Below are 21,337 nucleotides of genomic sequence, written 5' to 3' on the forward strand. Positions count from 1 at the left end.
TTAAGGTAATTTCAGTGGCAAAGTGAGGAAGAAAGCCAAATCAGAGTAGTCTGAAGAGTAAATGGTAGATACAGATGGATTTACTACTTAGTCTATAGACAATATCTTTTAAAAAGGGCTTTGAAACAAAGAAAAATATGTTGGAGTGATAACCGGAAGAGGATATAGGCTTAAGAAAGAGTATACTCACAATGCAGAAGAGAAAGGAGATGAAGTCCTTGAGCAAATGAGAGGCAATAGGATCTAGTATCCAAGTGAAGGAGTCAGTATTATATAGGAGCGGGGACAGCTCATATGAAATAGAAGGGGAAAAGATATGAATGCATAAAAAGATTTATATATTGGGCGATGGAGATATGAAGTAGTATTTATGTAATTACTTCTCAGTGAATACGAATTGATCTCATAGGTTGGAAAAGAACAATCTTTTGGTGGTTTGATATTACCTTCTTATCTTGAAGACTGGGAAAACAAATTTGCTGGTGAAATGTAGAATAATGGCTAGGTACTGCTAAGTGCCCACTTGCAGTCTGTGTTCATGTGTTGGGGTATGGGCATGGAATAGGTTGAATATGGGGTTTAATTTGTGTTATTTTTTCAGGTATATTCAAAGGGGGAACTGGGGGGTGTGATAAGTAAATTGAAAAGTATGATTATCATGATGGATCACTGATCTGTAGCTGAGTAAGGAAGAAAGTAAGGACATTGAGAGGGGCAAGAAAGCAGCTGGACAAATAGTTTGTACATACTGGTGAAACTGAAGTTGGAGAACAAGTATTTAGAACCTGGAAAAAATAGATGGTAGTTCTCAAAGAGAATGGAAATCAGAATGAAGTAAGAATGAAAATTTAGTTAAATGGTTACAAAAGAACAGTGTTTTCTATCAGAACCCCAAGCCCAGAGGTGCACATAGAAGACAATAAACAATATGAAGTCCTGAATACTTTTAAAAATTACCTCCAACTAAGAACCTAACAGATTGAAATAACACATATCCTAATGAAACAGGATGGTAGGTTTACAAATTAAATTTTTATGTTTCTGTGATGACAAAGTAAGTCATTCTCAAACACAATTTTATAGACGAGACTATCTTACAGCAAAACTATAAAATGACAGAGGAAAAATATTTTTAAAAGACTGAATTTAAAAGAATATTTTGGCCTTAAACACTGAAATCTTTTCTTCATAAACTTACAACATACATGTTGTGACTCTCATAAATGAGTCAGAAGTTTTCTTCTTACTCCAAAGACATAATTGTCTTTATAGATAACTCAACCAATCCTTTTTTAAAAATGTATGTTTACATTTAAAAACACTAAAAATATGGATTCTATTTGTAAAAGGAGAAGTCTGAAATAAGTGAATATTTTCACCCACTATCTCTGAGATTCCTGGCTAATTGGTAATTGAGTTAGAAACTCCTTTGCTATGCTATTGTGCGTTTAGTGAATTCAGACTGCTTTTGTAAATATAAGAAGGCCTAAGTAAGATATACTTAGAAACATTAGACTGAATGTATGATTGTATTTCTATTATCTGCTACATTCTTTAGAAGAAAGTAATAACAATATCCCTAACGGAAAAGAGATCCAAATACTAAAATCCATTTCCCTATACCAATCACAAGAAGTAGAAGAAAATAGAGCTTTCAAATTTCAAGTAATATAGAAGTGTTCTAATATGAGACAAACATCAACCATAAGGACTTTTGTTATTAACCACAATGGCAAAGATGATTTTATTCTTTGTTACTTTGTAAAATATATTTGTGTGTGTGTGTATATGGTGTGTATGCACATAAATAAGATTATGTGTGCTTGGTATGGAGGAAAATAGAGGAATGGTTGCAGATAAATGGTTCTATAATTTTTTGATCAATTTCTATGTTTGCATCAATCCACTGTGATTATTTGAATATGGCTCTCAGGAAAGTGTTATGCTTGAAACAGATTTCTCTGTGAAGAAACTGGAAATTTTAAGACTCTGGATTCAATTAGAAAGGGTTTATCATGAAGAATATTAATGAAGTAAGAAGCAAACTTTGTTGAACATGTTTACAGGATAGTAATTATAATAATGGATTTGGATTTCAACTTTCCTTCTTTTCTAATATTAGCATTTAAAACTATAATTTTCCATATCTGTACTCCTTTCATTACATCCTACATATTTTGTTGTTTCATTTTAATTATATTTTATTCAAAATACTTTCTAATTTATTTTGGCATTTCTTCTTTAACCTATGGTTACTTAGAGTATATTGATTAATTTCTAAGTATTTGGAGACTTTTCAGATAACTTATGGCTTTGGACTCCTGATTTAATTCCCTTGCCATCACATTACATACTCTATAAAGTCTATTCTTTTGATCTGTATTAAAACATATATTTCGCATATAGTCTATTTTGATTACCGTTCCATCTACACATGGAAAGAATACATATTCTACAGGTATTGAATGTAATGTTCTCTGAATATCAATTAGATCAAGACAGTTGACAGTATTATTCAGATATTCTCTATTCTTACTGATACCTTTAAATAGTTATTTTATCAATTACTAAGAAAGTGTTAAAATATCTCATTAGATTGTAGGTGTGTCTTTTTTTTCTACTTCTAGTTCTACCAGTTTTTGTTATAAGTATCTTGAAGCTCTTTGATTAGGTGCATACCGACTGAGGGTTGCTATGTCTTTCTGATGAGATTGACCCTTTTATTCTTAGAAAGTGCCCCCTCTTTATCTTTATTCTTTATCTTAAAATAGAAATTTACCCATAAGTAAAATCCATAGCAGCTTGCTTTCATTTTTAAGTCTATGTTGGTTAATTCAGTTTTCTCTTGACTATGGATCACATTTTCTTTTGTATGACTAGTAAAATTTTATTGCATATTGGGCATTATGGATGATACGTTATAGATACTGTATATTCTATGATCTTCCTTTGAAGAGCATTGATTTTGCTCTAGCAGGCAGTTAAATTAAAGGGCTATCACCCTGAACATGTGAATGATTGGCTTCATATGGCTAAGTTTCGAATGGAGGGATGGCTTGTTTGATTTTGCTCTTAGTCTTCAGGATATCTTTAGTCCTAGGCTGGTATCTTTTCTCTTAAGGCTTTATCTGTTTGAAGCTTTAATGGAATGCCCAAGCTGCTCATGAAGGTCTTCTAACATAGCAAAATTGAAACTTCAAAACTCTGTCTCCTTTGTTGTGTACATCAGCTGAAATACATGCTCAAGGCTAACCAGTTGGTAAGTACAGTGTTGTGATTCACAGTCACTGTCCTTTATTGCAGATCCTACATAGTTAATTACTCCTCTAAATTGTTTCAAAGTAAATAGAAAAACACGAATGGTTTAAAAGAGGCCAGTGTCTTTATTAGACATGAATTTTAGAAAATTTCGCTTTATGGATGTATGGAAGTTCACAGAGGAAAGAGATTAGAAGAAAAGTTACTAAATTCTATACGTAACACTTTATAAAGGTATTTAAATTACCCAAAAGTTCATTGCTATTTGTGGGTTTTATGGTATATAAGGAGACAAATAATGGAGTCTGGAAGGTGGAAAAAGATCAGGGCAGAAAATTCATATGTCCTGAGATTTAACACCATAATGCAAGTGTCTTATAATTCCTTGCTATTATCCCTCCCTCTTCCCCCATCCCATTTTGTAAAATGCTACATAATATACATTAGGTAGGGGACATTCTAATTAGCCTCAATGACCAAAGATAAATTTTATATTGTTAGCTATTTTCTGATTAAGTTTTGTTCTAATAACTGCTTCTTCCATCATCTTCCTCAGCCTCGGTGATCATACATAAAGGATGTATGTAGAGGCAGGTTATGTGTCAGTCACTACCTTTGGAGGCATTTTGTAAAAAAAAAAAAAAAAAAAACAACTTCAATGGTGCTATTTTTGGACAGCACTGATATAGATCCCAGCTTTTTACACAGTAGGAATGGAACTTAATGTGGCATGAAAAAGCCAAATAAAACATTTAAGAAGTGATGTTTTAAGTCATATACCTAGTTTGAGTCTACTCACATGATCTGCTGGGTCCCTGCTTCAGTTTAAATAACTGTAATGTAGCATTTTATGTTTTGGGCATTATTTTATTTATTGAGTTCCATCTTTGAAATATTCTTTTTAGAAGATTTTCTGGATAATTGACTTTGTACTTTCCACTTCTTGAAAAATGAAGTATCCCAGATGACATAAAATGAATATGGTTAAAGTAATTTTGGGTCAGAACAGACAAGCCTAGGTTTGAATATTTTGATTCATCACTTCCCAGTTGTGTAGCTTTGCGTTAATTTTCTTACCTGTCTTCTTAATTTTCTTCATCAAAATATTGGAAATAATTAGAGTGTTATCTTACGAGGTCCTTGTAAGGACTGAATGAGGTGATAAATGTAAAAAACGTCAAACATTGTGAATTTCCTAATACTATAGGCTAAAATGCTTGCAGTTTTCTGTGAAATTTACCTAGAGATGCTGAGTTTATTATAAATCTATTCATTATTCGATTACATTTTCACAGATTTTGTTGTTGGAAGTTTCTGGTTCTAGATCCGTAAGATTTTATAATCATGTCAAAATATTTTTTATGTTTGTCTGAAATTTACCTTTTTCAGCAGGAGAGTCAATTATGAAGCTTTTATTAATTTGAAATACCAATTTGAATGGAGAGAAGTCACTTTAGACCCATTTTGAAATAAATTGGGTTGAATAACTCAAATAGTGTATTTTTCTGTCTTAAAGGGAAATGTTAATCTGCCTGTGTTCATTTCCTAGGGCTGCCATAATGTATTATCACAAACTTAGTGGCACAGAACAACAGAAATTCCTTTCCTCACAATTCAGGAGGCCAGAAATCTGAAATCAAGATGTCACCAGTTTGGTTCCTTCTGGAAAGACTTTTCCATGCCTCTCTCCTCGCTTCTGATGGTTGCTGGCAATCATTGGAATTCCCTGGCCTATAGATGAATAAATCCAATATTTTTCTCCACCTTCACATCATTTTCTCTTTGTAACCAATCTTCCTTTCATTTCTTTAATAAAGATACCAGTCACTGGATTGAGGGCCAACTCTAAATTCAGGATGATCTCATCTCAAGATCTTTAACTGAATTACATCTGCAAAGACACTATTTCCAAATAAAGTCACAGGTACTGGGGTTAGAGCTAGAATATAACTTTTTGGAAACCACTGTTCAACCCACTAAACTGCCAAATGCTAGGTTTGAGGAATTGTTATAAAAATATGAATATTCTGGTGGCAGCATAATAATTGACTAAGCACCAAAGATACAGGAATTAAATATAAATTGTCACTACTGCAGTTGAGTTGTAGAGAAAATAAACTTTATGTGTGAAATGATGTGCTATTCAGTAGAGCATTTAATAGTACTCTAAATTATTTAGGCCAGGGAATTACACAGTGGGATAGGTGATGTTTTCCACACAGGAGTCAAAATAGAAACATTCAAATTGAATTTATAAATAACACTTATTTCAACCTAATTCTTGATCTTATCATGGGAGCTTGTGTAAGAGAAACAATTCTCTGTATTATGTACTATATTTTGTATTATTTTAAATCAGCTTGCATACTTGTTTAATGAGCAGAATGTGGACCCTGCACTTCACCAGAATCGGGTTTGAATCTCATATCACCACTGTTAGCTTTGTGATCCCAGGAAAGTAAATTGACCCGTTGGTGTCCTAGTTTCCTCATCTGCAAAACGAGTGTGATAATGCCAACTTCCCAGGTGATTCTAACTTGCTATTTGAACAAGATTGAGAAATTGTATAAAGGGGGCCTGATACAGAAATGCTCATTAATGTGAAATTCTTTCCTGCGCTTGGTTGTTCAGGTGGTGCCCAATCTGATCAGTCATTAAACTAAACTAAACTAATGAAAAGCAAAAGGCATTTTTAATCGGTATTTTTCATATTGTCTCTGTCCATGCCACTTGGTATAGTTGATGGATGACTTCTCATTAATCTTACTAACATCTATTTGTACCTGTTAAATATAAGGATGCAACAAAGCACTCTCTCTCTCACACACACACACACATCCTCACACACACACACACAAAATCTTAGTTTTTCATGAGTTGGGTCACAACAAACTACAATCACATACTATCTATATGTGGTGATCTCTCTTATTGTAAAAAGTGAAGTCCAATCCAGTTGCTGTACTTATGACAGTTGACTCCTACTGACATTTGTTTTGTTTGTTTTTATAAATGGGAAACTCAGGCATCACCAGAATAATCATACCTTGACAATCTTAAGTTCTCATAACAACTCTTGCCAAGTTGGTAGAAACATTTATGTACGTTCCTTTTCAGTCCAGGCTGATGGTGCCTTGTGACAGTTAAGTTCTCAGGAGTGTGTAGAGACTGACTAACTGCCAGAAAGACTTAGAAGGAGGCTTTTATGTTGGCGATTTGCAGAAACTCAGGGTGTGATCTTTACTATTTCAGGTGCAAAAACTTGATCTTGTTGGTGATCCAGAAATCAGAGTGAGGAATCATGATTCATACTTGTTTACTCAAAAGAGATTGATGTGCATGAACAAAAAGACTAATTCACTGAGTAAATGGGCCATAGTGCTTTTTGATGAGAATTTTAATTGTAAGAAACTTAATCATATACATTTATTTATAGTTATGTGTAATAAGGAAATGAGAGACCTACACTTGCATATAATCATGTTTCTTTATAATTGTATGTGAATTTATTTAAGAATATTCATGTTTATCAAACATTTTTATAACAGAAAACATTAAAACTTCCAAGTGTTCAAACATAAGACTGGAACAGTGCTTTCCAAACTATGAGCTTTAGTCCATAATGGATCGTAGAAACAATTTCCTGGATTGCAAAAAGCATATTTTCTCAAGTTAGCCCAATTTATTAATTAGAGAATTGAGGCACAGAGATACTAAATGAAGTGTCTAAATCCATGTAGTTAGCCAGAGGAAGCTGAGTTTCCTGATTTGGTAGAGTTGGTTGCTTTGGCAGTTCTGGGTATTTTGTGATTCCATATAAATTTTAGGACTATTTTTTCTAGTTATGTGAAAAATGTCCCAGCTAATTTGATAGGGATCTCATTAAATCTGTATATTGCTTTGGGTAGTATGGCCGTTTTCGTGATACTTATTCTTCCAATCCAAGGGCATATGATATCTTTCCATTTCTTTAAATCATCTTTAGTTTCCTTAATCAGTGTTTTGCAGTTCTATACATATAGGTTTTTCACCTCCTTGGTCAGGTTTACTCCTAATTATTTTATTTTTTTCATGAGTTTAAAAGAGATTGTTTTTTACTTTCCTTTTCTGATATTTTATTTTTAGTGTAGAGAAATGCAACTGATTTCTGTATGATAATCTTGTATCCTGCTACCTTGCTGAATTCATTTATCAACTCCATTCATTTTCCTGTGGAGTCTTTAGGGTTTTCTTCATGGAGTTTCTTTCTTTTTTTCTTCCTTTCAATATTTATTTCCCACCTTTATGTCAGAAAAGTAAATTATATGAAGGCCTGTGCTTCCGGTTTTGATTTCAGGACAAAGAAAGTTTATCTTCATTGTTCTTTATAATCAGTATGTGTATGTGTGTGACAATGTGTGTTTCTATAGGGAGTATGGCCTGACTTACAGATGTCGTCCTTTAGAGCTAAACCTCAGCTTTCAAAGCTTCTTTTATATACATTAATGAATAGGCATGAAAAATACCTACATTACCCATACTCTGCTCATATATTCAGAATCTTAATAAAGCAATAAAAATGTTACAGTTGCTTCTAGGGTTTGAAAGAATGACAGGAGGAAAATACTTCCTTATGATGAAATTAGAGAACTTTTTTCCAATTAAACTTACGTAGGTAAGAGATATTGATGCATCCCCACAATCTGATAACTCTTTGAGGTTCAGCATTTTTTGGCTCAATGAATTTGCTAAAATCTTACTACAATTATTATAGCATTCTTAATATATTCAAAGTACCATTTCACATGGTGATAAATAAGAAACACGTCTCCCCATCCTGAAACTTGCACTAACAGGAGTGTTAAGGCCCAATATAATCTATCCCAATATATTATTTGTTTGTTTGTTTGTTTAAACCAAACAGATTGTATCATTTATGGAGTTAATTGCTGTGTCAAATTAAAGGTTTGGGCAATTTTAGATAAAATGATCAGGAAAACCTCCCTGAAGAAGTGACATTTAAACAGAAACTTTAATTACTTGAAGGAACAAACCATGCTAGATCTGGGAATGAACACTCTAGAAAGAAGGTTCTGGAATAGCCGGTATAAAGGCCTAAGCTGACTGTTTAGGACAGGGCAAGGTGAGTGCTAACAGCCGGGTCATGTGGGGCCTTGTAAGAAGTGTAAGTAAGGAGTTTATACTTTATTCTAAGTGTGATCAAAATCTGTAGATAATTTTGAACATTGAAATCACATATCTGATTTAAATTTTAAAGAGATCATTCTACGTGCTCCAAACAGAATAGATAAAAGGAGGCTATAGGCTAGTGCAGTTGTTCTAGCAAGAAATGTTATACGTGAGTTTGGAGGGGACAGTGGCGGTGGTAGGATTTTGGATATGTTATTAAGATAGACTATTTAGGACTTGCTGTGACTAAGATAACATTTCTAATAAATGGTGAAAGAATAGACTATGGAGGGAAGCAAACTGGATACCTTTCTCATTGACAAAAATAAATGTCAAATGAATGAAAGAGCTAGATGTTAAAAAAAACTGTAAACATATCAGAGGGAAATATAGAAAAATACTCTTATATATTTGTGATTAGGAAAGCCTATCTTAATTAAGCCACAAAGATCAGAATCCCCTCAAAAAAAGACAAAAGTATTTGAGATTACATAAAATAAAACAAAGGAAAATATTCTGAATCTATGAAGATTACCTATAAGTCAATTAAAGACACAATAAAAGAGTGGCCAAAACATATAAACAAGAGCTTCAGAGAAGAAATATGATCAAAGGATAAGAAAAATTCTCAACTTTATCTCAATCAGTGAAATACAAATTAAAACAAAAATTTATGAATCATTACAGTAACAGACGTTTGAAAAGTGGCTAATACCAGGTGTTAGTGAGAAGGTGGGTGAAGAAATACTTTCATACATTGTAGATGTTCATAAATTGTGGATGGGAGGACACACTGGCATAATCTTATTGGAAGGCAACTTTGGCAGAGTCTATCAGAATTCAAAATGCTTTTTTGCTTTAACTGTAGGTATCTGCCATAGGTGTGTAGAAACATGCACAAGGGTATTTATTTCAGCATTAATAATAGCAGTGAAAATCTGGAAACCTTAATGTCCAACCAAAGAGAACAATAAACTGAATATGGCACATATGTGCTACATAATGCTATGTAGTGGTTTAAAGGAGTAAGATACCTCTGTATGTACCTTCAAAGATCACTAAACCATTATTGAGGGAAAAACCCAAAACCAAACAAAACAAATTATAAAACAATTCCTGAAGCCTGAGCCTATTTATGTAAAAAAAAAGAAAAAAGAAATAAATAAGAAAAAAACTCTCACATAAGTATGTAATTAGGTAGTAGTATATTTTGTGTTTACATTTATGTAAATGCATAAAGTCTACACATATGTACCTAAAATTGTTGACTTGTAGGGTGAGCAATGGATTTGGTGAGGGAGTGAAAAGGTAATTTTAGTTTGTACTGTTATAAATGTTCTTTGAGTATGTATTCCTTATCTAATTAAAATTAAATTTTATGTATTCTGATTAGTCAACTTGGCAAGTAATATAAGCTCATCATTTTGACTGAATTATTTCCCAAATGAGACTATCTCATTTATGTATCTCATTCTTAAGTCTTAACTGAGTACATGGTTTCTATTCGTCAATCAAATGTGTGTCTTCAAACTCACCTGGCCCTCAGCCCTGCCAGGCAGTAGCCACCCAACTCTTTCTCCAGCCTTTGAGGAAGAATTCATAACCTACATTCTCCCCAGTCTCCAAATTCCCCATTTTTCTCTTCGCCCTCCACAGATGACCTCTGCTCGGAATACAAAGAAAATACATTAATAGGCAGAAGTTTCTCATCTTCCTACTTCTCCACTACAAAATTTTCTTCATCATCATCATCCTTTCAGCCATTATGCTTTGTTATGAGCCAAGTTATGCCTGCCCTCCTCCCCACTGCAATTTTTTTTTAAATTTCAAAGTTGAAATCCTAACCCCTAGTACCTCAGAATGTGACTTTATTTGGAGATAGGGTCTTGAAAAAGGTAATTATGGTGAAATGAGGTTGAATGGGTAGGTTCTAATCCAATATGAATGGTGTCCTTATAAGAAGAGGAGATCAGAACAGACACATACTGAGGAAAAGTTTTGTGAAGGCAGAAGGAAAAGGACTGACATCTGCAAGCCAAGGAGAGAGACCTCAGAAAAAACCAACTCTGCTGATGCCTTGATCTTGGACTTCTTGCCTCCAGAATTATGAGAACAACATATTTTATCTTGTTTAAGCCACCTACCCAATCTGGTATTTGTAATGGCAGCCCTAGCAAATCAATACACACTTACACTAGAGGAATTTTTCCCCCTCTCTAAACTAGTCCCTCCACTAGTGCTCTCTGTCCCATTTGTTCCTTTCTCCACGTATCACCTTTCTCTTTTGTATTTTCTAAATCTCTTTTCTATTGATTTTCCCCTTCTAACTATAGATGCATTCATACATATATATGTATATATGTTCTGAGATTATACATACACTCATAGTTCCTGCCATTGAGAGAAAAGAAAAAAACTACCAAAAAACATATTTGACACTACATTTCCTTCTTTCTTACCCATTTTGATACTTCAATCACCTTATTGAATTAGTAGCCTGCACTTTTTCTATCAGCTTGCTGATATTTCATTTCCTTTTCAACCTAACTCAGTCTGGATTATGCCCTCCCAACTACAGCTTTGACATTACCCACTCCAAGATGACTAGCTATCCGTTTTACTAATGAGGAAAGGGAGGCTTTATAAGGTTCACAGAGCTAGAAATAACCATGCCAGGTTTTGAATCTAACTGAACTCCAAAGCTTTGCCCTTAAAACATTATTTTAATGCATGATGAAGCTCATGCTTCAAGGAAGCTTCAGCTCACAGCCATCTACAGGAAGTAACAGCAGTCATGGTGATACAGGGTCAGGGTTACTGCAGGTCTGGGAGATAGGAGGCAGCTTGAGCCCTTGCCCGTCCTCTTTTGTGAAAACGTGGGAAGACCCTGATTCTGTGAATGCAGGGGGCATTTCATGCCATCTGTAGAATGACCAGTTTAGCTGAAACATCAGCCTTGAGAAAGGAATGTGAGGGTGTTTTAATTTAAAACAGAAAAGATTTAGAAATGAGGAACATTTTATCAAAAAAAAAAAATCTGCACTTTAATGTCATGAGGAATTACTGTAAAAGAAGCAGTATGTTACAGGGCTTTTATGAAGATGTATCATTTCAAATTAAATAAAATAGAAGATGCTGAAAAGATATTGTGAGAAATTATAAACTTCATATAAGACAGGATCTGATTTTAATAATAATAAAAGAGTACTGAGTGCTTGTGGTGTGCTGGGTGCTGTTCTGGTGCATTGCCTGTGTTGTGTAGTGCTGTGTGCTTTAACTCTCACAACAAACCTGTGAAGTAGATACCGTGTCTGGATGATTCTTTCCTGTATGTTTTGTAGTTAGCAAGTTTGCATAGATAATATATTAAGAAATCATTTAACCTCCTCAAAAATAAATAGATGGATGGATGGATGGGCAACAGAAGAATACATCAAAAAGTCACAGTAAATCTTAAAATCAGCCTAACATAAAACTTTAACCCTGAAACACTTTCAAGACAGAAATATTTCATTTAGCAAAAAGAGAAGCATTGAAAAAATATGCTTGTAGGACGTTGGACCTTTTATTGTTCATTCAAACTGAGTATACTTTTATGAGAAATTTAATGTAAAAAAGCTTATCAAGTCATAGTAAAAATTGGTCTAGAAATTACATATATCAGATGCGATGATGTATTTTACTTGTTTTGAGACTTAGAGGAAAAATGGCTCTATTAAATTTTTTGTCTCTAATTAAAGATATTAAATTGCTACTAAGTGGGTGGCAGGCAATTTGGCAAAGGGGTAGAATAATCACTCTAGATAGAGTGTTATCCATATGTGTTATGTACAAAAGGTAAAAAGATAAGTATCTAAATTAAAACAGCCAAAGTTTTAGAATTCTGCCTAGGAAAACAGACAGTTTAGCTCATTTGAGGAACAAAATAGGAACTGTGTCTTGGGTCACTAAGGAAAATTGGGTTTCATCAGACAATTTATAGCTTGCCATAGCAGTGACCAAGTAATTATATTAGGGTGCAGGAGTAGATGTAATTTAACAGGAGTTCAGATGGGACTTTTGACAGTCTATCATAGAAAAAGTTAATGAGCAAAATGCTAAACTTCAATCTAAGTGCCAACCTAGCTAGAAAACTGATTGTAGCCTAAAATATATAGGATAGCAGTAAATTGTAGCAAATCCTCATGGAGAGGTGACAAATGGAGTCCTTCAGGACTGATTGCCAGGCCCATTACTTTTTAACACACTGTATGAGTTACGGTGTCTGAATTAGTTGATAATATTAAGAATCCAATTTTGTCTTTTGGAGAAGGTATTAGATAGAACACCTCAGTTGCTGTGAGTTTTTTTCTAAGTTATGACTATTTAGGATAATTTAGAGTTTAGAATAGAATCTTCACATCCTTTAGACTTGACTTAGAGAGAGAATTTCAAGTTTATACCTAGAAAATATGGTACCCCTTCATTATTGTTGGTAATTATGTATGAATTTCCAGTTATTGAAAATGTTGGTTAATAAATATTTATTGAACATTTATTACATGTAGGAACTGCCAACAAATTTTGGTAAGAATGCATAGGACAAGGATTATGAGAGCGCAGACAAGGGAAGCCTACCTAGTCCAGAGTTCAGGACAGTCATCCTTAGAGAATAATGGCCTACTCTTGTGTAAGTGAAAGTCATCAGGGAAAAGGAATGGTCAAGATGCATAAGAGGGTGCTGCATATGTAAAAGCTTGGAGGTAAGAGAGAGAACATGACTTTCTCAGAGTGCCAAAGTGTATAATCTAGAATCTTGAGTGTATAGAAGATTGTGAAAATGGCTGCAGTTATTCCCCTCCCTGGATTTGTGACATTAACAGTATGACTTTTCAGCTCTTCTCATCAAGAAATTGAGTCTGTTTACTCACCGTTTGAGTCAGGGGTGGCTTGTGACTTACTTTGGCCAGTGGAATGCAGCAGAAGAAATGGACCAGTTCTGGGCTTAGACTCAAGAGACCTGGTGCTTCCCTTCACTCTTCCCGAAGCCTGTCTAGCCACTATGTGTGCAAGTATGAGCTGAGCTGCTGGGGAATAAGAGACCCTGGGGAGCAAAGCCAACCATTCCAGCCGAGGCCATCCTAAAACAGGCTGCTTCAAGGACCAGGCAGCTCAACACAGATGTGTGGCTGAACCCAGCTGAGATGAGGAGAACTGGCCAACTAAATCTGGTCCCAGTCACCAAACTGAGCGAAGCAAATGATTGGTGCTTAACTCATAAAGTTTGGGGCCATATATTATGCAGCAAAAGTGAGTCAATACAGTAAAATAGGAGGCTGAATAGAAGAGCAGGGACAAGATTATGCTGTCTTTCAGACTCTATGCTGAAGGCAGTAAGGACAGGTAGTCCCTCAGATTTCAGGCCTTGATTCTTTCTTTCTAAGCTGATAGTTTCAGAGAAGTCTAAATGTATCCTGCAAGGACCTTGAAACATCACCATCTTTAATCACTTATTTATGGGTGCCCAGAAGAAATGACCATATTTAAATTATGTCTACTGATTGGATCAAATAGCTTTCTAGATACCTAATTGTACGTGTCTAATTCCCAAGATGAACTCCACTGTGCCAGTAAAACTTAACCCTACCCCATGTAAAGGCACTCAGGAAAGTGTATTTCAGGGAAAGCACGAGAGTCCATTTCAAATGGTGTTCTGAAGTCTGTCATAACTTGTGGGTGGTACTGCTGTCCAGAATTCCCTTCCTGACCTTGTTTCTGCCAGCACATTTTTATCCTGCTTCTTCATCCTGATCTGCATGTTTCTAGTAATCTTCCAGCCAGTCTGAAAATTGTAAGTTGTCATAGAGAAGCTAACATGTCTGGCTGATGTATGGTGGTGTACGTTCTCTAAAGGATAATGCAGCAGCTACTTTTGACTGAAGCGTGTGACACAGTCACCAACAAGCTATGGGTATACAAGGTTGAACAAGCCACCCCTGCTTTATAAAGCAAATATTGCACCAGGCTAGCATATGCACTCCTGGGGAATTGCTCCTCTGCTGAGTCAAAGCTAGAATGATTGAATGTGGCATTGTTTGATGGTAGGACTGAGGTGAGGCTCAGGGAGAAGAAATGCTGCTTTTCATCTTTTTTTTTCCCCAATGAAGAGGAAGGATCACAAGATGTGTGTCGCATCTTCCTGTGGGCTAGGTCTCTATTTGAAGGGTGCATATGTGTCACGGGGTGTATGTATGTGTATTTCAAGATGTTGTTGTGTCATATGTACCTGCAGTATTCATGGATTTGAGCCTTGGCCTCAGTGTCATGTTTAAATAATTACCAGCTATTCACAAACAATTTATCCTCTTCCCAATATGATACTGGTTTTGAGATGGACTCAAAAGTAAATAAGGTAGAGTCCCGGACAAGGTACTCATTCACTGGATAGCAAGGCTAACCCACATAAAGAGAATTAAAGAACAGCACACTTCAAAGGTCCCATTTAATGAAAAATATAGTAAACTAAATTTGAACAGAGCATTGCCTGGTGTGCATGTCCTGGAATTTTCAAAAGCTTATTTCAGTGCCCTGTTTGGTCATATTTCATACTTGACCTGTTGTGTCTTGTATAATTCTAATTTGGCAAAAATATCATCGAAAAATTACTCCCCTACAGAGTTATTTTTTTACAAAGGGAGTAGGAGGCAGGAAACCATTAGAGGTTGTTCACTCAGCAGCCTTATTTCATGTCTAGTTTCTGCATCCCAGTCTTCCGTTCCTCCTCAGATAAAGAACTGTGACAAAGTTCATCAGTGGCGAAGTTAATTGGGTTCTCTTGCTCCCTTTAAATGCCTCCTCTCCTCAGGGATTCTTTAAGTTCCTGTCAAGAGCCCACTTAGCGAAGCAGTCTTCTTCAGATGTTTCCTTCCTCACCGGAGATAATATGTATGTGACTAAATGGTGGTGTTTACACATCAGGGGGCAGTGAGCAAAATTATAAAGCAGGTGAGGTTTGTCTTCGTCTCCCTCACCTCCCCTTTCTGAAGCCTCATCCCTCCCAAGGGGTCCCCAGCATGTGTCCTGGGGTCCTTGCTCTTCCTAAGGTGCCCTTCCAGATCTGCCTGCTGTGGGGGTAGCTCTTGACCTTTCCCTTCCTGCTCCTCCTTTCCCAAGCTTATCTAAGCTTCAGCCCATTTGCTTCAGGCCTGTCCTATTTTCTGTCAGAAAGTGATAATCCAGCTTAAGGTAGCAGGAGGTTTTAATGAGAACCCTTCACTCTGCCCATCTACCACATAACACATGACATTTCAGTAGGGGCTGGGGACAGTGGTTTAACCTAAGAGAATGATTTCAGCCATGATGTGGGATAATTTGGTACCTTTAAGCAGTCATCAAACACTTTGGGAGCCTTCTTTTTGTTACAGTGAAAATTTATTACCTTTCTTAGAGTTGTAAGGAGTCAAGTATGTTTAATCCTATCTGCAGAAGATGTAAAAATGCTGGAGTCCCAGCTAATTGCCTCACCCCTCTTCTATTCTGCTGTCAAAGCTGGCAGCAAAATTTTGAATATACTTTCTTTTAACCTTTTATCCTAGTAAAATAAAACCACACTGCCTTTTTAAAATTGCATATTTTTGTGCTTTAAAGGAGAAAAAAAGTGAGTATGTGTGAGTGTGAGCAAGGTTGTCTACATGTGTGTGTTACTGGGGGCTTGTATTAGATTTCTATTACTGCACAATGAACATATTACCTACTTAGCAGCTGAAAATAACACCTGTTTATTTTCTCACTTTTCTGTGGGTCAGAAATCCAGGCTTGGCTCAGCTGGGTTCTCTGCTCAGGGTCTTTCAAGGCTAGCATCAAAGGTGTTGGCCAAGGGTTCTCATCTGAGGGTCAGGGTTCTCTTTCAAGGCCATTCAGGTTGCTGGTGGAATTCAGTTCCTTTTGACTGTAAGACCAAAGCGCCTGTTTTCTTGCTGGCTATTGACTAGGGCTGCTCTCACTTCTTAGGGTGTACCTGTTTATGCCCCCCTACATGACTGTCTCTACCACATTGCCGTTTGCTTGGTCAAGGCCAGCAGGAGAATATCTCTATTGCTTTGAATCTCTGATTTCTTTCTCTTATTTCTAAGCCCTCTTTTACTTTTAAATTTTAATGTAATTTAATTTATGTTTTGAAGCAACAATAGTTTAATGATAGGTTGTTGGGGATTGGGATAGTGGACTTCTTCAGGGGCTTGTGCATAGTGTTAACCAAATCAAAATGAGTAGTTTGTTGGAAGATGGAGTTGCCTAAGAACCAGAAGCTGGGTTGGCAGTCATCATTTCAGATAAAGAAACATACGTGGAAAGAAATTTATAGTAACAAACATACTGAAATATGAATAGACCTGCTTTAAGAGGTAATTTAAATTGAACTCCATTTTCTTGTCTAAGCCCTCTTTTAAATGGGCTCACGTGGTTAATTCAAGTTCACCCACACTCAAAGGGGGAATTATTTTAGATGCACATATCAGTAGTGGGGATTTTGGAGACTCTCTTAGAATTCTGCTTACCACAGAGCTTTTACTGGTTTTCTTCTAAATATCCAGTAAAATGATGAAAATATTGAAGGAGAAAATAAATGAATAGATGTAATAGAAGGAGAAAGTAGAGACTCTCCCTGAGGATCTGAGGCTAACCACGGATCCAAATACATGTAGCACCCTACCTTTCGCTGGAGACAGCACTGCCCAATAGAACTTTCTGCAACAATGCAAATGTTCTGTACCTTCTTTCTCCAATAAAGTAACCATTAGGAACATGTGGCTATTGAGAATTTGAGATGTGGCTAGTAAACACTGGATTTTTAAATTTAATTTATTTTTAAACAATTTATATTTAAAATTAAATAGCCATATGCCTCTGGTGGCTACCATATTGGACATCACTGCTTGAGAGCAATATGTAACTTCCAGCTCCTCTTCACCTTCCTGAGTTATAGGATCATCTCCGACATGCTGAAGTAGTCTGTCTGGTGTTTATGTTCTGTCTTTATTCTCTACCTGTACTTGGGGTTTTAGTTTAAATTCTAGTTACTGTCTTTATAACTATGTTTTACATCTGCCTCTGGCTTTCTGCCAAACTTGCAGTTTCAGGTAATGAGTGATTTTGTATATAAATTCATAATTATAAAATGTGAATCTAATGTCATCTAGACTAATATCCTAATCAAAGTAGAAATCCTTTCCCCTGGCTACCTCTTTCACACACACGCACACCAGAATAATACTTGTTACCTTCACTGAGTGTTTACTTTCTGTGCAAGACACTAAGCTCAGTGCTTCAGACATAGTCTCACTCAATCTTCACAATAACCCGTGTGGCATTATTATGATTCCTATTTTATAGCTGAGGAAACCAATAGTGGGAGAAGTTAAGTGACTTCCTAAAGTCTCACAATTACTTAGTGCTGAAGTAGAAATCAACCTCAAGCTCCTTGTCTACAGTCACCCCTGATTTTTGTCTCTAAACTACATCACCATTTCTAACAAACATTCTTGCACAGTGCAATCATGTCTTCTAGTATTATTAGTGATAGTGAGTCCATAAACTTAGAAGATAATATATTCCATTTATACCTTTAAGAGAGATTTGCTCCTTTCATGGTCTTGTAATGGTTCCTCGAGGAAAAAAGTGCCTGTCATTCACTAATATGCATACTCTCCCTTAGATTTGACCTAGGTTTTAAATGTTTGTTCCCAAACATGAGCTTTAATGAGTTATTCTCTGATCTTAATTGCAAATCTGTATCCCAACAGTTTTTACTAATGGTTCTTTTTTTTTTTTTTTTTACATTTTTTTAAATTGAGTTATAGTCAGTTTACAATGTGTCAAATTCCAGTGTAGAGCACAATTTTTCAGTTATACATGAACATACATATATTCATTGTCACATTCTTTTTTGCTGTGAGCTACTGCAAGATCTTGTGTATATTTCCCTGTGCTGTACAGTATAATCTTGTTTATCTATTCTACATATGCCTGTCAGTATCTACAAATTTCGAACTCCCAGTCTGTCCCTTTCCACCCTCCTTCCCTCTGGCAACCACAAGTTTGTATTCTATGCCTATGAGTCTGTTTCTGTTTTGTAATTATGTTCTTTTTTTTTTTTAATTCCACATATGAGTGATCTCATATGGTATTTTTCTTTCTCTTTCTGGCTTACTTCACTTAGAATGACATTAATTTACTTCTTGAGCTGTTCTAAACAAATGGGTGCCCTTAGATTACAGGTGAGAGATTAGGGGCTAGGGTTTGGAATTCAGGCAGCTCTAAGTTTAATGACTGGCGTCAAATTTTATGAGTTGCATGACCTTCTACTTCTGCATGCCTCTCTCTTATCTATAAAATGGGATAAAAATACCTACTTCAAAAAAGATTATTTCAAAGAAGACGTGAAATGCAGCTGTTGAAGCACCTGGAAGAACATCTAGCCAACAGCAGACTCTCAGGGGCAGGCAGCTACTCTTATTTTGTCTTGTTACAATAGAAGACTGTGTTCCTGCCCCACCTCCCCTAGTTTTCTCTATCTTAGGCCACAAATCTTAGGCCATTACAAATGGTTACATCTCTCACGTATCTGGTTTTTCTGATCAAGATTTGATCTAGGTTTTAAGTGTTGCTCCACAAATTGTGAGCTCTAAAAATGGATATATTCCAGGAGCTCTCATAAATTCTCTGCTTATACCAAAGACACATAACTTTGTGCCATGTTTGAAGCTAAACCAGATGAATAAGATCATCCCTGTGGTCAGAGTAGTGAGAGCTGCAGAGGCTTTAGTAGGAAAATATAGTCTGTGATAGAGAAGCAAGAATGAGATTCTGACGTGATGCAACAGATATCACTTCTATTGGGGAGGATTTGACTAGGAAAACTTCCAGGTATGGTGCAAAATGAAAACATGAGACCACTTTTTCAAAAAGCAAACAAACTGCTGTATTAAAATTAAATTTAAAGAAGCTTCTTCTTTCCTACTGCAGTTTCTCTTCTGATTTATCAGGGTTTGTTGTATTTCCTATTTAATAATGTTTTAAGTTAAGAGAAAGTAACACTTTAAATTTTAGTGTAACTTTTGATGTTCATATTTATATCGTGTGATGCTAGTCAAATGTAAAAGTTAGAACAGTTAACTCATATCCAGAGTCACCAAAATTATGCAGTTCGCATTTAGTAGCTCACACAGGCATATGTATTTTCCTTCTGACCAGAACAATAGAAATGCTGCACAGACCAAACTCAACTGTTTTAATTTCACTTCTTGGTATGTGCACTTTCTAATGATGCGTTCTACCTTCAGCTTGCTGAGTAAGGGAGGTTGGAAGGGAAAAGGATCCGTTGGTTGCCCTATTTTTCCTTTTCCTCCTGTGTCATCATTTTCAGCATTAGTCAGTGGTTGGTTGATACAAAGAAATAACATGAAAAAGAAGATATAATAGGATTCCTTGATGGTTTCTGTTTCTTGGAATGTCATTACTGTGGTCAAACTGTGGGCAGTGATTAAATTGCTTACTCTGCTCCTTCTTCTGATTAGCTGCATGGATCTCTCTCTGTTCTTTTCAGCATGTTGAATATATATATATATATTTTTTTTTCTATATATATATAGAAAAAAACACCTCAAGATTCCATCTAGAATATATGTTTAAAATTTCTTAGGAGTCTATTTAGAACCCTTTACTTAACAAAATCCAAAGAAATTTTATTTCATATGACCTCTTTCTATTTTTTTAAAAAAATTCTCCAGATATAAAAAGCTTCTTACTTATATCTATGCCTTTGATCGAAGATTTCCTAGCTGACACTGGCACACATATCTTCTAATTCTTTTTTTGACTCCCATAATTTGTTTTAACATGAAGTAAAGAATTTTCAGTTTTCTTTTTTTTTTTGTATTAATATCTAGCAACATCACCTTTGGACTCATCTTTCTTTCCTCCAGCCATAAATAGAACTTTTAAAAAATGTGTTTGTGATATGAGTCCACTGTGACATTGATTAAAAAAAAAACTCAGCCATTTATGGGGTACCTACCATGTGCCATACACTGTGCTAAGCTTTAAGCTATTTCTAAACTTTTATATAATCTTATCCAATATATATAATATTGAAGAATTGATAAGGATCCCAGTGACTGACTGTGGTGTAAGAAATCACTTCACATAAAATTCAAAACTATTCTTTACCAGGAAACACGGCCATAAAATCAGAATTTAAGTTGATTGCTTATCTTTTCCTTAAAGAAAATGAAATTAAACAAAAATAAACAACAAACAATACTAGTGACAAGATCCTCAGATTGTAGAGGATTTGCTACCATCCCCTTAAATGAAGGTCCTGAAAAGAAGAGACAATATCATTTTTCTTTTCCTAGCTCCAGATGCTAATGTTGTGCCTGCCATGTAGCTGGAGCTCAAAATACGTTTGGAGATTAAATTCAGAAAATTTAATGAGAATAAAATAAATTGTTATTGAGGTTTTCTTTTTTAAAGAAATGTATTTTAAAGCGCAATTTTTCATTATCTTTTCCTGCCAAAGAACACATAGTATCATACTATTAGAACAATCAAGTTTCAGTTTGAATACTTTTGAAATTTATCAACTTCTCTCCTTTGCACAAAAAAAAAGGCAAAGGGCATAGAAAGACTGCAGATTTGTAGTGCCATAGACTTCTTTACGTTCATAAACACATTTCACTCTGTTCTGCATCTTCATAACCTAACAGTCTTGATTGGAAGCTGAAGTGCTGTGGCAAGAACAATTGTGTAATTAGAAGACAATCATTCACTCTGGGAGCATCTTGAAAGTATGGGTTTTAAAGAACAATTAAAATTTCTGTGTGTTTGATTGGAATGTGTTTATCCTGATTAACAATTTACAAATATTCCTTTC

This window comes from Vicugna pacos, chromosome 1 (genome assembly GCF_048564905.1).
Source record: "Vicugna pacos chromosome 1, VicPac4, whole genome shotgun sequence".
Taxonomy (NCBI): domain Eukaryota; kingdom Metazoa; phylum Chordata; class Mammalia; order Artiodactyla; family Camelidae; genus Vicugna; species Vicugna pacos.